Raw genomic sequence first — 19772 nt, 5'->3', positions numbered from 1 at the left:
TCCACCCCAGAAATTCTCTCACCTGACACGGGGTCTGGGGCCTGGGAATTAGCACAGTCTCTTTTCTAGCTTGTGTGAGCTACCATTGTCCGTCCTTTAGCAAGTAGCCCAGGTAAGTTACCTCTGGCTTACAGATTTGGGCCTTTTTAGCGGAAGAACGATAGCCCACGTCTCCCAGGGCTCTGAGTAAGGCCTTAGTCCCCTGCATGCATTCCTCTATAGTCTTGGCGGCCATCAGCAAGTCATCAACATTCCATAAAAGGGTTAAGTCAGGGTGTTCTGAACTCACCCAAGTCCTCATGCAGCACCTCGTTGAAGATCGTTGGAGAGTTCTTGAATCCTTGGGGGAGTCTGGTCCAGGTTAACTGTCCATTCAAAAGCAAACAATTTTTGGATTTTTGGGTGCCAGGGGCAGGCTGAAGAAAGCATTCTTCAAGTCCAGGACCGTATACCACCGCCGGTCTGGTGGAAGTGCACTCAGGAGGGTGTATGGGTTGGGGGCAGTTGGGTGGATGTCCATCTCCCTCTTGTTTGTTTCCCTCAGGTCTTGTACTGGCCAATAGTCATCTGACTGGGCTTGCAGGCTGGCAGCAAAGGAGTGTTCCGGGCAGACTGGCAGGGTCTCAGTACGCCCAATTCCAACAGAGGCCAGATGTGCGGTGTTGTCCTCACTCTGGCTTCCATCAGAATCTCTTCTTCAGGGCAAGTGATAAGCAATCCAAGATAGCATTGAGCAGTGAAAAAGAAAACAGTTCAGGAAAGAAGTTGCAACTAGCAGAGCTCATGGGCTAGACCTGCAAGTTGGACGGAATGAAACAGCCCAGTGGGACTGATGTGGTAGCTCAATTTTTTAAAGTAGAGCCCACCAATGGAGAGGGGCTATTATATAGGAAGTCTGTTTCTCGTGCCATGGCTCAAGCCAATAAAATAACACACACTATAAGGAAATGCATCTTAATTACAGTGTCTGAGGTGAGTGTATATCTACAGTCTAAAATAATGTGATCTCCTTCAATGTATAGTGATTTCTGTCATATCTGACATTATTACATGTGCCAAAAAAGTAAAAATACTCAGAGTGAAAAAGAATCTGTCATCACTTGCCCCCCCCCACACACACAGAGAGAGAGAGAGAGAGAGAGAGAGAGAGAGAGAGAGAGAGAGACTCTTTTCTTGGTTTTCTGCTTTTAGAATTCAAAATGAACTTTTAAAGCCGAGAGGTGGCTTGGAGTGTCCCAATTCATAATTTCTAATGGATATCTTTGAATTTTGGAATTATCTATTTCTCAGAATCCCATCTCAAACTGTTTTTAATTTGAAGATGGTCTGTGATAAAGGTCATCCATCCAACACTGGCAATTGATAGACCATCAGAGAGGAGTACCTGGGAGGAGAGTGAGGCTGGTCTCTGGTATGCAGAGTGTAAGGTCCTTGGTTAGCATCTGGATGGCTATCTTAAGTGACAGCTGACATCTTACAAAAAAAATTTCGCTTTCCCACCCAAAAGTCTTTCTGAGAAAGGCTCCCCACTCCCTCATACCAACCCCATCCTTAACCGCCCACATTAGGACCCACCTGGCTGCTCTAATCCTTGAGCTTCCCCCATAAAAGTCTCGAACCTCAAGCCTGTGTTGCCTCTCCCCATCTATGGAGAGATGGCCTTTATTTGTCAGCTCTGACAAATAAACTTTCGTGTGTGTGTCTCTTTTAACATTTAAAATTTTTTTTTCTGACTCGTTACACATGACAGCAGAATACATGGTCTCCGTCTTTCATTTCTCGCTCGCTCTTCTCCCAGTTCCTTGCTTTCCTTTCATGGGGCACCACAGAAAACATCTTCATGGGGCACCACAGAAAACATCTTCCAAGTCTGTTTTCACATACAAGAGTATTTGGCACAGCAAAACCTTCTAGAGTGAATCCACAATAATTAAAGGAAGGCAGTTGGCCAGGTACATCTGCAATCCTAGTGGTTTAGGAGGCTGAAGCAGGAGGGTCTCAAGTTCAAAGCCAGCTTCAGCAAAAGCGAGGTGCTAAGCAACTCAGTGAGATTCTGTCTCTAAATAAAATACAGAATAGGGATAGGGATGTGGCTCTGTGACCAAGTGCCCCTGCTTTTATTAATGTGTGCTTGTGAAGCATTTGAATTTAGCAGTATACTGCACAAGTTACCTCTGTGTGATAAATGAAAAAAGTAGCTCTTGCTATTCTGAATTATTTCTCTCATTGATTGGCCTTTCCCCCTTTGTACTAGTTCTTCTGTCATATGCAGCAAATTCTAAGGGAAAATATCTATATAATTTTTTAACATTAAAAATTTTTTTTCTAACTAGTTACACATGACAGCAGAATACATTTTGATCCATTGTACACAAATGGAGCACAACTTTTCATTTCTCTGGTTGTACATGATGTAGATTCTCACCGTTTGTGCAATCATATATGTACTGAGGGTACTGATGTCCTTCTTATTCCCCCATCTTTCCTACCCCCATGCCTTCTCTTCCTCCTTTGCCCAGTCCAAAGTAAAACATCTCTATAATTTTCCTAGGGATGGTGTCCACGAGATGACACTGAGATACTTGTGCATTTAGAATAAAAATAAGGACTATATTCTAGTTCTGCCATCCATCAACTCTTTCATATGACATCTCATGTGTTTTGGTATGAAGCTTCTATTAATAAAGAGGCTAATAAAATCCAGATCCTGGATTCCTTGTAAACATGAGATCTTTACCTGTTGTTCATTGGAATAGTAGTATGTACTTTAAGGTTGGGATGAAGACTAGGACAACACCTGGCACACAGTAAGACACACACAACTTCAGCTTCTCAATCTACCCTTTCTTCACTAGCTTCTTTCTTTTCTTTTTTTTCTTTCAAAAAACAGGAGCCCTCTTTACCTTTCCTGCTGAGTCACCTGGGGGAGGCCTCAGAATCTCTCCATAGGGACTCCACTTGCATGGGGTTCTTCATCTTCATCATGGTGTTGACAATGATCCCTTACCTGACCTTGGGTGATGTTCCAGTGTATCAACACTGAAAGTTAACAAAAACAGTCAACACGTGTCTCCAGTCAATGAATTGTATAGGTGTGCTTTAAGAATTTGTTGATTTACTCTTCGATGTGTTATTTAACTTTAAAAAACTAAAGAGTAACATTTTTCCAGGTTGCCACCTGAGAATTGCTGCAAACAATTCTATTCATCTTGTCTACCCACCTGTCATGAGGTTGGTTTTTGTCTCTCTGATTATCATCTTAATGGATGTGCTTTTACCACTCCATTATGTCCTAATAACCCTGAAACTTGTACTACAAAAAAAGGTGCATTAATTATAGCAACTGTTATGGTTTAGGTATGAAGTTCTCCAAAAAACTCAAGTGTGAGACAATGTGAAAAACTTAGAGGTGAAATGATTGGGTTATAAGAGCCTAACCCTAATCAGTGCATTAATCCACTTAAATGGATTAACTGGGTGGTAACTGGAGATAGGTAGAGTGTGGCTGGAGAAAGTGGGTCACTGGGGGTATATTTGCCTTGGGGGTATATATTTTGTTTTTGGTGAGTAGAGCTCTCTTTGTTTCCTGATTGCCACATCCTGAGCTGTTTTCTTCTGTGTGATGGTCTGTCTCACCTTAGGCTCAGATGGAGTCAATCATCTATGGACTGAGACCTCTGAAACTGTGAACCTCAGATAAATTTTCCTCCTCTAAAATTGTTCTTGTCAGGTCTTTTGGTCACAGTGATGAAAAAGCTGACTAATACAGTCACTAGCATCAGAAGTCTCCCTATGAAGTAAGTGCTATGTGCTTTATATACAATATAGTGTTTAGTTGTTACTATGACAGACAAGGGTTGGCAGCTCTCTGAGTGTGTTACCTGCCCAAGGGCACATGGATGGGGAAGCCAGCTGTGCCAGATGCAGGAAGCAGAAGTCAGGAAACAGGGTCCTCTTACCCCATGGTCAAGATTCAGAATGTGCAGGCATAGCTGCAGTGAGTTCCCTGGTGAGCAGCACTGGCCCCTTGGACAGCTATCAAATAAATGAAAAGGCCACAGTTCTAAGGGTTGATCTGAACAGAAAGCTTGTAATTTTAGTGCAGATACAATGGAGTCTTTGTTCAAAGGGTTTAATTTTCACTGGGGAAGAAACTGTCAAGGCCACTTTGCAGGGCACAGGAGAAAGCAGAGTTCCTGAGTGCAGAACTCTCTGTTCAAGGACTTTAAAGTTTAGAGAAACTTCCGGAGCCAAGCATAAAATAGGTACCGTGTCCAACCTTTTCTAATACAGGAAAAGGTATTTATCATTGCAATTTTCTTCTTTCTCTTAAAAAAGAGGAATTTCTTTGTTTGGGTGCTCCTTGTATAGACAGCTGACAGTAATGGCAGGTTTCTGTAAATGACAAGTCACACCAAGGAATCTCTCTCTCTTTCTCTCTCTCTCTCTCTCTCACACACACACATACACACACACACACACACAATATTGACCCAACTTGTCCTCAGGACCTTAATACTTCCATTGTGTGCTTGCTAGGTGTCTTCAGTTATTCCCGCTATCATATGTGTAAATTCATTACTGTCCAATAAATAGTTATTTTAAAACCCCAAAGATTTTCTCTGTACTCACGTAGAAACAGAGCAAATAAATTATTGGCTCATTTTCAATATTTTTAAACATTCTTTGAAAACTCATCTAAACTTTAAATTTTATCTAAAAGTCATTTTTTAGCAATAGTGTTAGAAAATTAATATTTAACATTCTTTTACCAAAGTTTGTCCTGGAATTAACTTTCTAATACTTTTTTACTGAAAGGACTCTTAAAAAAATATTTCTTGGGCATATAATGAGATATGATATGAGAAAGTAACTTGAGACTGTACTGGAGTATATGAAAATAATGTTGGACACATGGTTAATTCTATATACAGATGGATTAATGGCATTTGTTCCCTTGTATGAAATCTAGATTTGAATAGGGCATGAAATACATTAACAACCTCTTTTATTTATTATTTGGCAAATATGTATTTAACGTTTACCATGTTCTGGCCCTATGCAAAGCTATAGGTCATAATATACTGTTAAAAAATGCATCCCTTTGCTCAAACATCTCACTAATGGAGAAAAGTGTAGTTACCTGAGACTAATACAAATAATTACAAATGATGATAAGTAATTTGGTTCTTCTTCACACACACTTAGATCACATGAGATCTAATTTTGTGAAGAAACAGACATTTCTTGCCTCAAATATGGAGATGCTGCTTCAGTGGTCTGGGCGAACAGTGGAAATGTGTACTATTTGAAAAAATCTGGAGTAATGATGAAGTACCAGTGAGTCAGCTGTTACAGCCTTGAGCAAATCCATTTTATACTGTTATGAATAAAGACGATAATAACCTTAGGATGATCACAGTGGCATCCAGTGCTTAGATACTAGGAGGATGTTTTTTCTTTCCTTTGCTGCTCTCTATATGTATGTATGTGTATATATATATATATATATATATATATCACTGAGCACTGAAAGAGCATATATATATATATATGCTCTTTCAGTGCTCAGTGATTTCACATGCTTTAGCTTACTGAGTCCTCAAAACAAACAAACAAAGTTTTATGAGGATTCAGTTCCCCTTTACATTTAGAAAATTAACGCTCTGAACAGCATACTGTTCTTTCAAAGCCAGGAAACCAGGAAACAGCCAAATGCTAATTTATAATCTTGAGCTCTACTCAATAACATTAAGATCCATTAAGATCATTCCAAATGGAATCATCTGGTAAACTCCTGACAGAGCACAGTCCATGAGATGATACACCAAACTCAGATAATGTGCTGGATCAGTTTGAATGACAATGGAGTAAACATTCCAAGTATCCTGTTACTAACCATATCCGTGAGAACCAGGAAGCTACTTAGTCTCCTAGTATCATATGCTAATGAAAAGTGGTAATTCTAAAATATAACAAAAAGATTATGAGTCCTGAAAGAGGAAATATAAAATTAGTGAGTAAAATGTATAATCTTTTTGAATACTGATAATGTAGCAAACACTGAAGAGTGGCTCATGTATATTATTAGATTTTCAATTTATTTTTCCTTGTAGAAGCACAAATCAACCTTGCAATTTAATAATGCCCTACTGTTTTAATATTGGCACATAATTAAAATTAAAATCAAACCCATATTGAGCCAAAACTAAATGACATAGGCTGTGTCTGATTTTTGAATCATCTTTGATGCCCCCTGGACTAAGGCTTTATGAAGCCAGGAGTAGAGTTGCTATATTTCAATAAATAAAAATTTCAGAGTGTGCATCCTACAAAATTCCAGTAAGGATATGTGAATTCCCTAGGCTTTGGTTCTATTCTTTGAAAAGTGTTTTAGATGATATGAGCTTTGCTGGTAAACATTGCTTATGCGAAGAGCCAAGAGTCAATGCCATTTGAGTCCACTGTGATTGTAGCCATGAATACAATTCACATAGTCCTGAAAACAGTACTCCTTGCATTTTCTTAACTAAATTCATAGCCTTACAAGAAATGGAATGAAAGCCATATTCTAGCAATCCATCACCTCCAGTTTAGAAACTTTAAAGGAGGAAGCAACAGGAAGAGAGGAAAACTTATATGATCAAGCTTTTTGCCTATCACCGACAAATGACAAATTCAGTATGGCAGTGCAATTACATAAAGATCATGACTGTCAACTAACATAACAGGTGTGATCAAGAAGTTTAGATACTGGAATTTATTTTATCTTTTTTTTTCTGCTTTTCCAATTAGATATTTTTTAACACTACAACTGCAAGATGCCACAGCACTTTAATACTCACAGTGTGGAGAGAGCTCTCCTCCTCTGTTTTAATTTGAAGAAGTGAATCCTGGCAAGTGCCCAGATTTGCTGTCACCAGAGAGCCATGCCAACCTTTTGTCTTACTCATCCCATTAAGGGAAGAGACAACTCGTCCTGTGCCAACAACCCTCCCTGGGTTTCTCGTCCCTTCAGCTTATGCATCTTCCAAAATACCAATATCTGTAAAACAAAAACTAAGCAATCTCTCCTAAGTGTCATCTCATGTGCTTCTGATTGAACCTTCTGTAAGAACATTCTTTGACCGGGAGTCTCACACTATCTTCACTTATACAGGGAGCAGAAATTTCAAGAAAAAGGAAAAACTGTCAATAAAAACGTGCATAAAGATGTTCATTAATATTATTCAGAATACCCTGAAAATAAAAACAACTCCAAAATATGCCTCTGAAGAGAAAATAAATGGTGGAATACAACTCCTCAATAAAGAAAAACCTTCTAATATTTAGGACGGTACAGCTGAATCACAAGAAAGAGAAACTGAAGAACAAGAGACTCTTTATTCTACTTAGATAAAGTCCCAGAGCAGGAATGAGGAGCTCAAAAAGACTCTCATGGAATGATTTTCGGAGCAACTTCCTGGGGTGAGCTATGTTCCACAAGTTACATGGCTGTTTCTGGCAGCTACTGCCAAACTCTTCTATATGAAAAATCAGTAAATGGGTATTTTATTTTAAGCAACTATACTTATGTGCTGCCTATGTGTTTCTGTTGCACTGCCATAATTTCTGCCAATATGTATCATTCATTTGTGAAATAAATTGTACCACAGTCTTCCTCTTTTATACATTCTGAAAGTAGGTGATTTTAAAGGAATGGAACAAGTTTATATGCATAGGTTCAACAACATTGGTTGGCATATTATAGCCATTTGATAATAGTTTATTAAATTATAAATAAGTGGGCTGGGGTTGTGGCTCAGTGGTAGAGCACTCGCCTAGCATGGGTGAGGCCCTGGGTTCAGTCCTCAGCACCACATAAAAATAAATAAATAAAATAAAGACAATATTTTAAAAAAAATAAGTAATAAATATATTTTCCCTCCTCAAAATACACTATATACAATATTAAAGATAGCTATTGGACTATAATAGAAAAACATATACTATACTTTTAGGCTTTTCTAAAAGCCAAATGTATTTTCCCTCCTCCTCAAAATACACTACATACAATATTAAAGATAGCTATTGGACTATAATAGAAAAACATACTATACTTTTAGGCTTTTCTATATATTCTTTAAGATTTTTAATTCTGACCAGAAAAAAAAGAGCCAAAAAAGTTATTTAAAGATGTCAACTTTCTTCAGTCTATAAGTAAGTCTGAGTTTTGTTGAGAGGGTTAGGTAAATCTTGTCTGTTGGGTACAAGAATATCTGGAGGAACTTCTCAATTTTATTAAGTTGTGGTTAGATGGCACTTGTCAGATCAGGCGGGGCAGGCAGTGGCCAAAGGAGGCATATTTAAAAGGGCCGCTGAACAGGCTTTATTGAGACATCACTCCCGGGTGGAACTCATCAGACCCACAGAGGGGACAGGGGAAGGGTCTGAGGAGAAACCACGTGGAAGCTCGACCGGACTGGACTTTTACGAGGCTTACAGCAGTAAGGGAAGGGCTTGGGACAGGAAAAGGTGTTCCTAGGGTCTCTTGACCCCTTGGAGTTGGTCAGGAGAGTTGGCTGAACTCCAGGATTGGCCAGGGGGGTCCTGTTGATTGACAGGCATTAGTCAGGAGATTTGGCTGATTGACAGGTGGGCTGCTTTGTTCTAAGTTGCCACTAAGTCGCCACCAAGTTGCCACCACCGACCTAATAGCACAAGTCGCCACCACTGACCTAATAGCACTCACACTTTGATTAGCATTTTCCACGTTAGAATTATCAGGACACCTAGCACGCCTGTAATTCCAGTGGCTCAGGAGGCTGAGGCAGGAAGATGGTGAGTTCAAAGCCATCCTCAGCAATGGTGAGACACTAAGCAACTCAGTGAGACCCTGTCTCTAAATAAAATACAAAATAGGGCTGGGGATGTGGCTCAGTATTGAGTGCTCCTGAGTTTAATCCCCAGTAACCCCAACTGCCCGTTTAAAAAAAAAAAATTATCAGGGCACTTAAAAATTCAACAATGCCTGTGTCTCATTGGAAGAGTTTCTGATTCCTTTTGTGTGAGCTGTGTCTTATGTGTTAATTGATGAACAGCCTCATCCCTGAGCGAACTCCACTGATGGGGAAACTGGACAATGAGGTAACATAGATCTCTCAAATGACAAGGTTCATTGTGACTCACAGAAACAAGTTGGAAATATGTCTCTGCCTTACCATGATCGAGATTTGCCTAATTGGTCAGGTTGTATTATGAAGATAAGAAGAACCAATGAATGACATCATGGGCTTCTCAGTATCTTCCCCTTTACACACCTAATATCTGACAGATGTAATTATCTGGAAATGGAAATAATAATAGTATCTACATAAAAGACTAAACAAAATGTTTTGTGTTGCATATCCAGTGAGTAATTCATGATAAACATTAAAATAAAGTATTAAATGCTACCGATTAGAGGATGAGGATTATGGTCACAGAAGGGAATCTAATTATCTATGTATGCTATTATAGCTCTGGAATCTTAGGCAATGTATGTACCTAGTTTTATTTTATCAGGTAAATATATAATTTATAAACTGATCCAATTTATACTTATTTGTCACCAACTTTAATCACACAACTCAGCCCTTTCTTTCCATTGATTAAATCATTATCTCACTTCCTTTTTGATCCTATCTTTTCATTCTAACTTGGCATTTCTGGTTAGATGAGGCAATGAAGAGAAAAGGAGGGACACACACAAAAAATCAAAGTCACTGTTTTAAAATGGCTTTTTCTGCCTGTAGTTTGGAACTGCTTTATGCCAAAGAGAAGTGTGGTGATAATTGTGGGAATAGGCTAAAAATTAAATGGGCTCTGGAAGTAGCCAGGTATAATCTATGACAGTTCACAGAGGAGTTAACATGAGCAGATCATTGATGGATGAGTAAGAGTTGAACATGAATTTTGAAATAAGCCAAGCACAGAAAGGAAAACACGCGCACACACACACACACACACACACACACACACACACACGACCCGATTTATATGTGGAATCAAAAAAAGTTGAATTCATAGAAGCAGAGAGTATAGAATGGTAGTTACCAGGTACTATAAGGGTATTCTAGATTCACTCTATAGCTCTCCCATATTCTGTGTGTCTCTGCCTTTCATGATATTTCTTGAGCTCTTTTCTTCTGCTTTTGTACTGGTTTTAAAATAAGTTTTCATGAATATCAAAAGGCAGTAGTCTAAAACAAGTCAAAAAACCTACCAAAATAAAGCAGTTTCTGTTGTGTATGTGGGAGACTCCACCTTCTCCCGAGGAGAACTGCGGAACCCCTTAACCCCCAGCCTCCCCCAAAGGGCACCAAGCCGAAGAGCGCCAAATTCAAAGGTTTTCTTGACCAATCTCCGCTGAACATAGTGTCTGCTTGCTGTTCCTGAGTCACCCTGCCAATCAGCACCCGCCATGTCGCCTACGCAACCCTTCTTAAGTCCAAGATTGTGAGCTAGCGCTCTCTGTCCTTTCCTCTCTTCCCTTGGACTCTCTTCCTCTTCTCTCTGCCCTCTTCCTCTTTGCTGTCTGCACTCTTACTCTTTGCCCTCTTCCCCTCTTCCTCTTCTCCCTCTCTCTGCCCTCCTCCTCTCCTCTCTCTACTCTCTGCCTCTCCTTTCCTTCCGGCAGCCCCTCAATAAAATCTCTTGGTTGAATCTCCGGTGAGTCACTTGCCTTTCAGTTTCTAATAGGAAAACACTGCTTATAAAACACAGCGATGGTTGGGTGGAACTTGTAAGGAGGTAATGCTCAGGAAATCTCTGGGAAAAATTATTCTAAAAGATGAAAAGGCAGAGAAATGAATTACAGTAGATGGGGTAGAGAGAGAAGATGGGAGAGGAGGGGAGGGGAGGGGGGATAGTAGAGGATAGGATAGGCAACAGAATACAACAGACACTAGTATGGCATTATGTAAAAAAGTGGATGTGTAGCCGATGTGATTCTGCAATCTGTATACGGGGTAAAAATGGGAGTTCATAATCCACTTGAATCAAATGTATGAAATATGATATGTCAAGAACTATGTAATGTTTTGAAGAACTAATAATAAAATTTTTTTAAAAAAGTTAAAAAAAATTATAACTTCTGTTAAAGAAATGATGAGAGAACTTAGAGGAGGGAGAATATTTTTCCAGTGACCAAAAATTGGAAGGACTTAATTAAAATGTAATATATAGATCACAGATTATAATTAGGTAGCAGATATAAATCAAATATTTTGAAAAGCTTTCATTGCATGTCTTATTTACATGTCTGATATTATATTTAACACTTAGAATATAATATATGATATGAAAGAAAAAAAAAAGGCAAAACTAACCCTTTATTGAAAGTTCAACTGCTGCTTATGCAAGATGAATCAGTATTAGGTTAGGAAATTACTTATGTACTAAAGTAACTTTTAAACATTTTAAATTATGAAAACGTATTTTGTACTTAACACCTGACATGCAGACAAGTGGAAGAAACATATGTGTATTAACCGCACATTTTAAGAAATAAAACATCAGGAGATTGAAATCTCCCAAAGTTTCCTCTACCACCTTATTTTCTCACGACCATCACCCTCCCATGATAATTGGTTTCCTGAATTGTGTGGTCATCTTCACACTTTTTTTTCCGAGATGTTTGTATTTCTCAACAGTATTTACTAAGAAGTTTAATACTTCATGTATGTCCTCTGTATGTCTTTTTAAATTCACTAGTAAGATCATTTATATATTCAGAATATTACTCTTTTGTCTGTTTCATTTGATACAAATATCACAACACATGACCCCTGCCATGATTCCTTTTAATAAATAGAAATTTTAAATGCTATTTATTTACTAAAGTTTTATAATTTTTCTCAAAAAAGCTTTTCTCATCTTTACTTAGCTAATTTTCCTTTCCCAGAGATTATTATAATTGCTATTGTTTCTATCTTTTGAAAAATTTCCTTTTCTAACCAATTGCTACCAGAGCTTCTTGGTCTTTCTGATAGCGTGCGCTTTTCCTTCCTCTAAGTCAGAATTGTTTTGTAGTCCTTGTTTGATAATTACCTTACACAAAGCTAGGAAGATGCTAGAAGTTATATAAAGGAGTAGTTTTTACTTTACCTGGAGCCCAAGGTAAAACTTAGAATTCTTTTTTTCTATATCTTTGTCACAGGGCAATTCCCCCCACCCTTCCCTTGAATTACAGGTATATCTGTATTGAAAATTCCAACCTAATGCAAAGGTCTAGAACTGATGCAAGCCGGAGACCATGTAACTTGTCCTGAAGTTGCTATGGAGGCTCAGACTTCCTGTTTGCCAAACTGGTAAACTCAGAAACATCAGTAAACATTAGCACAGGGGTTCCTTCCATTGTTGGCTACTGGATTTTCCTAACATCATGAGACTTTAGTTTAGGAATGCTGTTAAAAATAAGTATTTTATCTAAGATTTCTTCTGGCCATTTCAACAGAAAATATTTTTTGTAGGGTCTATTAACCAGAAACAACAATATTTCATTCCTTCTTATGCAGAGTTTTCTATGAAAATGAACCCAAATCATACAGTGACCTTGAATAAATCACTTATAAGAAAGATGAGAAAAATGTATTTCCAATGTTTAAAATAAAATCATAAGGGTACACTGAAATTAGGTATTTTGTCTCACATTTCTGATTAATGAGCATATTCTAATGATACAAAAATATCAGTGCATTCCAATTACATTAGTTATACAAAAAGTATAGGCACAATATATTTTCAAAATAATGTAGAATAGTGAGTGTGGATATAGCTCAACTAGGCACTGATTTCCTTCAGTGGAAGTCACTGTAAAAGTCTATTTTCCTTATAAAACATGTTATGCATGATTGATATGCTCCAAAACAGTAAAGTTCTTAAATGGGTAGAGAAGCAAAGTGGATATTATTAACATAATCTATTTTCCAGAGACATTGCATTCAACTCTATGTTATATATAAATGCAAATAAATGTTTTAAGAAGACTGAAAGAATAAAGTGTGTCAGGAGCTGTCCATGGGTTACATGTGGGTCACCGCCCATGGATAGAGACATCTGGTGTCTGGGAATGATCAGTGGACATTTCCTCTGGTCAATTGCCCAGGGACAATGTGAATCTCTATCCTGCTCTGCCGTGGCCCACACAACACCTGAGATGGATGTGACCTGCCAAGATGTCAATCAACTGCTACTGCAAGGCATCACCAAGTGAGATTCTGCCCTTGAAATCTTATCCCTGCTTTTGATGTCCCCCCCTTAAATAAACCATCAGTGCCATTTTCTCTTTGTCTAGTTCCAGAACCCATGTGGACTAGATATATGAGAGGTTTCACCTTTTGTAAATATATCTCTGAGTATTTGTGTTCTGTTATTCACTACTTATTTGAGATTTTAAGTTTTAGGGTGGCTTACACCCTCCTGGGCAGGAAGAATAACCCCCAATGAGATGCTGGCTGTTGACCCCTCCCCCCCACCCCTCCCCACCCCCGTTAAAAGTGAATTATTGTTTCTCTGCATTGGAGTGAGGGTATTGTGCATGAAAGGGGAGAGACATTAATACTCTAATAGAAATGGATTTTAATCCTTTGTCCATAACTTAAATCTTTGGGATTATTAGCAAATTACCAAGCATTTGTTCCTTGATAATCTTAAAATAAAGATTACATGTTCATTGTGAGGATAAACTGTATGTAAAGACTTAACACACAGTAATCATGTGATGAATATTCATTATCGTTTTTGTGTATGCTTTTGAATGAAGGTGCTATTGAGAAGCACAAGTCAAGATAAGGGGACCTCAAGAGGACATCTGTGAAACAGAGGATGAGACCAAGCACATCTTAGTTAGCAAATACCACCTAATGGTACAGATTATAAGAACTGATGGAGATTTTTCTTCACAGTCTCTTATCATTTCACAAAGTCTCTGTTTTCTTAAGAAACCAAATGCTGTTCTAATAGGGAAGAGATCCAAAATGAAAAATCTTTGTTCCCTGTACCTATTGGTTAATACAGTCATCATTTCTTAAAATTACCATCATCCTAATCTTAGTATTTATTAATGAGCACAAATATTAGTTTTTAAAAATCGTCTTTGTAAGCTTTTAAATAGTTACTGAATTCTCAGTTGCTGCCCTACTTTATCATGTTTAGTCTTTAACATATGGCCTTCTGCCTCTGTTGTATAAAGATGTGGTTTGCTTTTCAGGGACCATCTATGAGGGATACTTGCCACACAGGGGCATCATAAGCAGCACAGATACCTAGTCATACCAAAGGAGTGTCTCCAGTGACCCTTCTCATTCTTCTTTTTTGTAAGCAAGTTCTTGCATGATAAAGCCCATGTTTGTCAACACATACCCCCCCTCTCAACTTTTTGCTCTGTTGATGAATAAAGTCAGAAGAGAAAATAAATGTTAAGATATTAATAAGAATAAATTTCCTGCCAACAAGTCCTACCTGATTACGATATATTCCCAGGGAAGTGCTAAGATTCTTTGAATTCTAAACTTAGCAATGAGGTGCCACCATCTGCTGTCCTCCTCTCTCCTACTCTCACATCCAGATGCTTTCAATTGTATTTTCTTAAATGATATTTCACAAGTATATTTTAGTATATTTCAATATAGTTTTCAGTGCCTCACTGAATATCATGTCTTTTTCATAGCTTTTTCAAATCCCGTAACATAACTTGCTGAATCTTCCTTGTAGCTTGTCCATAAACAAAACAAAACAACAAAACCTTGTTCATTAAATGTTTATGAAAGGTCTTAATTGCCTATGAGAATAGATTGCTTTGTATGAATTATAAAAAAAATAGTTTAGAGGGCCACATAAATGCTTGCATAAATGCATCAGGACTTTAGGCCACAGCCAGCAGCTCTATCCTAGTTTATGCCAGTCTAGGTCTTGATATGCACATGACCTCATTTTTAATGTCATTTTGTCCATAAATGATCTACACTGTTGTAGAATACTACCATGGAGGTAAATGGTATGTGTGTCCCTGCCTGAAGCCCTCACAGCCATGGGACAGGATCACACACAGAGTGGCTCAGTTTCCTAAAGTGGAAACTACGATGAGACGTCCAGGGGCCAGGTCCCATGTTCACTGAGGCTGGGAGCAAGTCTAGGTTCAAACAGATGGAAAAAGAGGTCAGCCCACCAATGAAAGTGGAAGGGAGAAATAGAGATTTCGGCCAGCGTGTCCAAGAGACCGTGGGCTGCCCCTGGCAGTGTTAAGGAGATTGTGTAGGAGGGGAAACAGCCAAGGGGGTGATGGATCACCTGACTAGGGAATCGGCCACAGCTCCATGTAGCCTGAAGAACTGTGACTCGTGACCCTGTAGGTTTTCCATTGTAAACCAGTCTTACAGTGTAAGGTCACTTGTTAAACTATCCCTTATACTATTTCCTTTCCTCACCTGGTTTATTAGGCTCTTCAGCTCATATCTGAATATAAAATAAGACAGGGTCTTGTTATTGTGAATTTCATAGTTTATGTAAAGATTCTGATTTTCTCCTGCAATGCTAATGCTTATGTTGGAAGAAAACCCTTTGTTTTACCATGAGTATAGAGGGCTGTTCACTGTAAATTATTCTAAATGGCAAAGGATTTGAAATAATATTATTGTAATGAGAAATACATATTTCTCAATCGGATTCAACACATCACATTCAAAGAGTTAAAGATGCAAGAAAGTATTTTGTATTTTAAAATAGAAGTCTGAAAATGAGAGAGACCACAAAAACATTTCTCTAAATGTTATCAGTAAAATGTCTCCCAGTTATAGGAAGCATAGCCCAAATATCTGCAAATTGCGGTGTAATAAAATCATATCGTTCTGTATATAAACCTGCAATTTGAAAATGTACTCACATTCAGAGTCACACGTCACATATGTCCTAAAGATTGATCTAAGTTCTTCATAATGAATTCATGAGCACATTTCCAGCTTATTGGCACATTGTTCTTATTTTTTGTGGTTTAGCTTAACACAATTGTTCTAGTCAGCTTTCTGTTGCTGTGACCAAATCGAATAAAAGGACGAAAATTTTATTTTGGCTCACTTTTCAAAGGTTTTAGTCCATGGTCAGTTGGCAGAAGCATCATGGCAGAAGGGTGTAGCAGAGACAAGCTGCTCAATTCATCACAATCAGTCAGGAAGCCTGAGTGGAGAGGAAGAGGTTGGGGAAGAGATAAATTCTTCCAGATATCACTACACTGACTTATTTCCTCCACCTCCTACAGTTTCCACCACTTAGTGATAATGCCATTAAATTATTAATCCATCAGTGGATTATCTCTCTGATGAGGTCAGAGCCTTCAAAATCCAATTACTTCCCAAGAGTTTCACCACAGGACATGGTTGCATTGAGGATGAAGCTTCCAATACAGGAGTCTTTGGGGGACACCATGGCAATGATATAATAGTTGTAATTTTTTATAATTAGGTATTATCCAAGTCCTTTTTTCCCTATGAAATGTATCAGAAGAAAAATCAGAAACATTCATTATTTAAAAATAATTTCTCCACAGATGTTTGACATTTCATACATATAATGTTGTAATACAAACAAAACAGAAAAACAAAACATGAACTTACTTTTGGGATATCTGAAGAAAGTAACCTAGAAACTAAATTAATCCCTGGGTCTCATTTTCTTTCCAGGAAAATGGCTCATGTTTCTTCTTAGTCTGAACAATATCCTTGTTAGGCTCCATCTGTTTCACCTGCTTTGAAATTTCCCAAGCTGTTTTTGGAGGCAGATCATGGTTGTAGTTTTCCTGACCTGCTGAACATTGAATTCATGTGATCACTGACCAGCAAAATTTTTTTTATATTGAATTCCAGCCAGTTCCTGAAGCAGAGAACCACCAGTGTAACTTGGTGAGCTGCCTGATATAGTATCCTAAAGAGCTGTTTGGCAGAGGAAATCCAGTATTTTTAACTTTTCCTTTCTATGCCCCAGAAAAAAAGTGACAGATTTCAAAACATAAAACACTATCTTTAGATGAAGAGCAAGAAGTAAAGAGCTTAGAGAAAAGCCTTTTATCTCTCCCCAGGAATTCTGGATCTTCTGATTGACATGTTGTCTGATAATATAAATCAGGTTGTGAATATTCTAAAAAGCAAAATCTTGATTTTTACCCCCTCTCTGGCTTCCCCTATCATACCTTCTCCCTCCCTCCATCCACTCTTTATTTCAGAAAATGCCTCTGCCCTTTCAAGCTAAGAAAATCTTAACTACCATTCACCTCCATTCCTGCCAGATGCTCACAGAAAATCCACCCACAAATCTTACTAACTTTAGTTCCAAAGTATATCCCAACCCACCCACCATCTCCACACCCACAGCCTTCATCCTACTCCAAGGCTCTGTTATCTCTCAATCAGCATTATTGCAACAGCCTCCTACTGAATTTTCCCACATCCACTTTTGAGGCCATACCGTCTATTCTCCGTTCAGAGGCAAGTGTTATTGTTTTTTTAAATATGTATCTGATAATATGAATTTCCCTCTTAACACCTTTCAGTGGCTTTCAACTCCACTTGGTTTAAAATCCATGGTACCCACTGTCCCATCTTACCAGGCCCTTCCACATTACCATCATGTCAGACACTCAAACTTATTTCTAACTTGGCCTGTTCCACATGCTCTTCTGGCCTGTCCATCTCTCTCCCATTGTCAGACCACTGTCACTGAATCCTCAGTTTAATTGTTATCCCCCAAAGAGGTCTTTTCTGATTAACCTTCTTTTCTGTCACCTGATCACATCATTAGATTACTTTTTGCACAGTATTTACCTGTACCAGGGTTTCCCAACTTCGACACTGTTGGTACATTGGGCTATGTCCTTTGATATGTGTATGGGAGGATGGTGGGAGGGACCGTGAACGATCATTGAGAATGAAAAAGCTAAGGACATGAGATCATTTAGGTGGATGTTAAGGCACCTGAAAATGTCATGCATAATGGTGCAGAGATGTTGTGATCTTGGTATTTGTCTTGGGCCCCCAAGGATATTAATTCTATAGCCTATCAAGCAATTTCAGTTAAATACATGTACATAGAGTTTTACTGCATTTGACAATCATGATAAATGATTTTCTCTGGCAAGCTTCGTCTCCCAAATGGAACAGAAGAATTATTTAATTATGACCCCGTGGTAAAGCCTCGGAGTTTAGGATGGGTGCGTTGGAAGGTAAAATCTGGCCAACAAGCAGAATTTAAGTGATTAAAAAAAAAAAAAACAGGAGGGGGGCAAAATTGGCTATGGTTGGAAGGTTTGTCAAAGAATACTCAGGCTTTGAGACTGGAAGTTCTAAATAGATAACATTGCTAGGACAAAATTTGAAGAGAGTAAAAATATAATCAAATACTGAACAAGCTGAGTGACTTAACATGAGAATAACACAAGTTTAGGTGAAGATGGATACTGGAAGAACAATATACAACTGATAAAAATACGTTATTTGATAAAACATTTTTGACTAAATTTTATATCCTTTTAAAATCTTTGTTTATTTTTAATTATTTTCTTTTTGTACCAGGAATTGAACCCAGAGGTACTTAACCACTGAGCCACATCCTCAGCCCCCCCCCCTTTTTTTTTTAAGACAGGGTCTCACTTAGGGCCTTGTTAAGTTGCTGAGTATGGTCTTGAACTTGTGATCCTCCTACCTCAGCCTCATGTAGGCATGCACCACTGTGTATTTTTTTTTAACTGGTACATTCCTTTTTTGTTTTAAAGACAGCTGTTTCACCATCTCCAGTTGATCACTTCCTGAACTCCATACCATCTTTCAGCGGGCTCCACCTTAAAAAATTCTCAATGCTGACAGTTCTAAGGGAATCACTGGACCATGTGATTCAAGAAGATCTTGAAACTATTCAGAGAAGAGTGAAAATCCAAATTAAGAGAAACATAAAAGAAACTTTGTTCTTGGCCAATCAAATTATGATTTAATGTACGTCCATTAGCAAAAAGAGAATTGTAAGCCATTATCCAGCCTGTGTTAGAATCTTATATCCCAATTTATGTAGCTAGAAATATTAAAAATTAGTTTGCAACCACCCATACATTTTCAAAAAATAAGTCTACAAAAATTAATGATGCCCTGAGATGAAGTTCTCATGATTCTCTAGGACCAAGTAATGGAATCTGTCAGGTTTTAACTTATACAACAAGCAAATGACAGTAGGGTCTCTGAGGTCCTTTTCTGCTCAGAATTTCTGAGGTAATTTGGTATTGCTGGTTAAACACACACCCAAGCTGCGGGTGTGTATTTAACCTGAAGGAAGGTGTAAGGACTTATATACATAGGAATTGCTATATCCACTCAACAGGAACCTGTTTTTTCTATCAAGCCCCACCCCCTCACAAAAGCTTTGCCTTCTATAGCTGGTGGACTGCCACTCCTATGTGATAGACTTTTTTTTTTTTTTTTTTTTTTTTTAGGTAGTCCTTGACAAACTTGATTTGCAGAGGCTTTGCTGATTCACAGTACATACTGCAGTTCATTGAATTTTTACCTTCATTCACAGGAATAATTGACTGACTATTGTGTAACCATTACTGAAACCTGGGTTCTCTTGAAAAGATTCTGTCATGAACTACAAATCTTATTAATTTTTGACCACTTTCATTGTTAATTTATTAGATTTGTTCTAAAAGAATAGTTTTTATAGGCTGGCCCAGTGTTGAGAAATTCACATCTCTTATAAGAATAATTAAACCTAGTATC

The 19772-nt window shown here is 38.1% G+C and overlaps 1 protein-coding gene and 1 long non-coding RNA gene across 3 annotated transcripts in view; one reads left to right on the top strand and one right to left on the bottom strand.

Annotated features, from left to right (window-relative positions):
• LOC101960680 (ABC-type organic anion transporter ABCA8) overlaps positions 1 to 17325 on the bottom strand; it is a 93825-nt gene extending 76500 nt beyond the window's left edge. The window contains exons 1-2 of the mRNA XM_078041794.1: positions 16629 to 17325; positions 15902 to 16191 (exon numbers count right to left, since the gene is read on the bottom strand). The gene's annotated coding sequence lies outside the window, so the exon portion shown is untranslated. The remainder of the gene's footprint in view (positions 1 to 15901; positions 16192 to 16628) is intronic.
• On the top strand, positions 4081 to 7922 carry LOC110598439 (uncharacterized). 2 transcript variants are annotated; one of them, XR_005726226.2, is made up of 2 exons: positions 4081 to 4265; positions 6796 to 7922. It is a non-coding gene; the product is annotated as an uncharacterized LOC110598439 (long non-coding RNA). The 2 variants fall into 2 exon arrangements; XR_002484277.3 differs by having other exon boundaries at positions 4081 to 4299.
• Positions 17326 to 19772: the final 2447 nt, after the last annotated feature.

This window comes from Ictidomys tridecemlineatus, chromosome 3 (assembly GCF_052094955.1).
Source record: "Ictidomys tridecemlineatus isolate mIctTri1 chromosome 3, mIctTri1.hap1, whole genome shotgun sequence".
In the NCBI taxonomy this organism is placed as follows: domain Eukaryota; kingdom Metazoa; phylum Chordata; class Mammalia; order Rodentia; family Sciuridae; genus Ictidomys; species Ictidomys tridecemlineatus.
The sequence above is the reverse complement of the archived record's forward strand: the minus strand, read 5'-3'. Positions and strand labels throughout refer to the sequence as shown.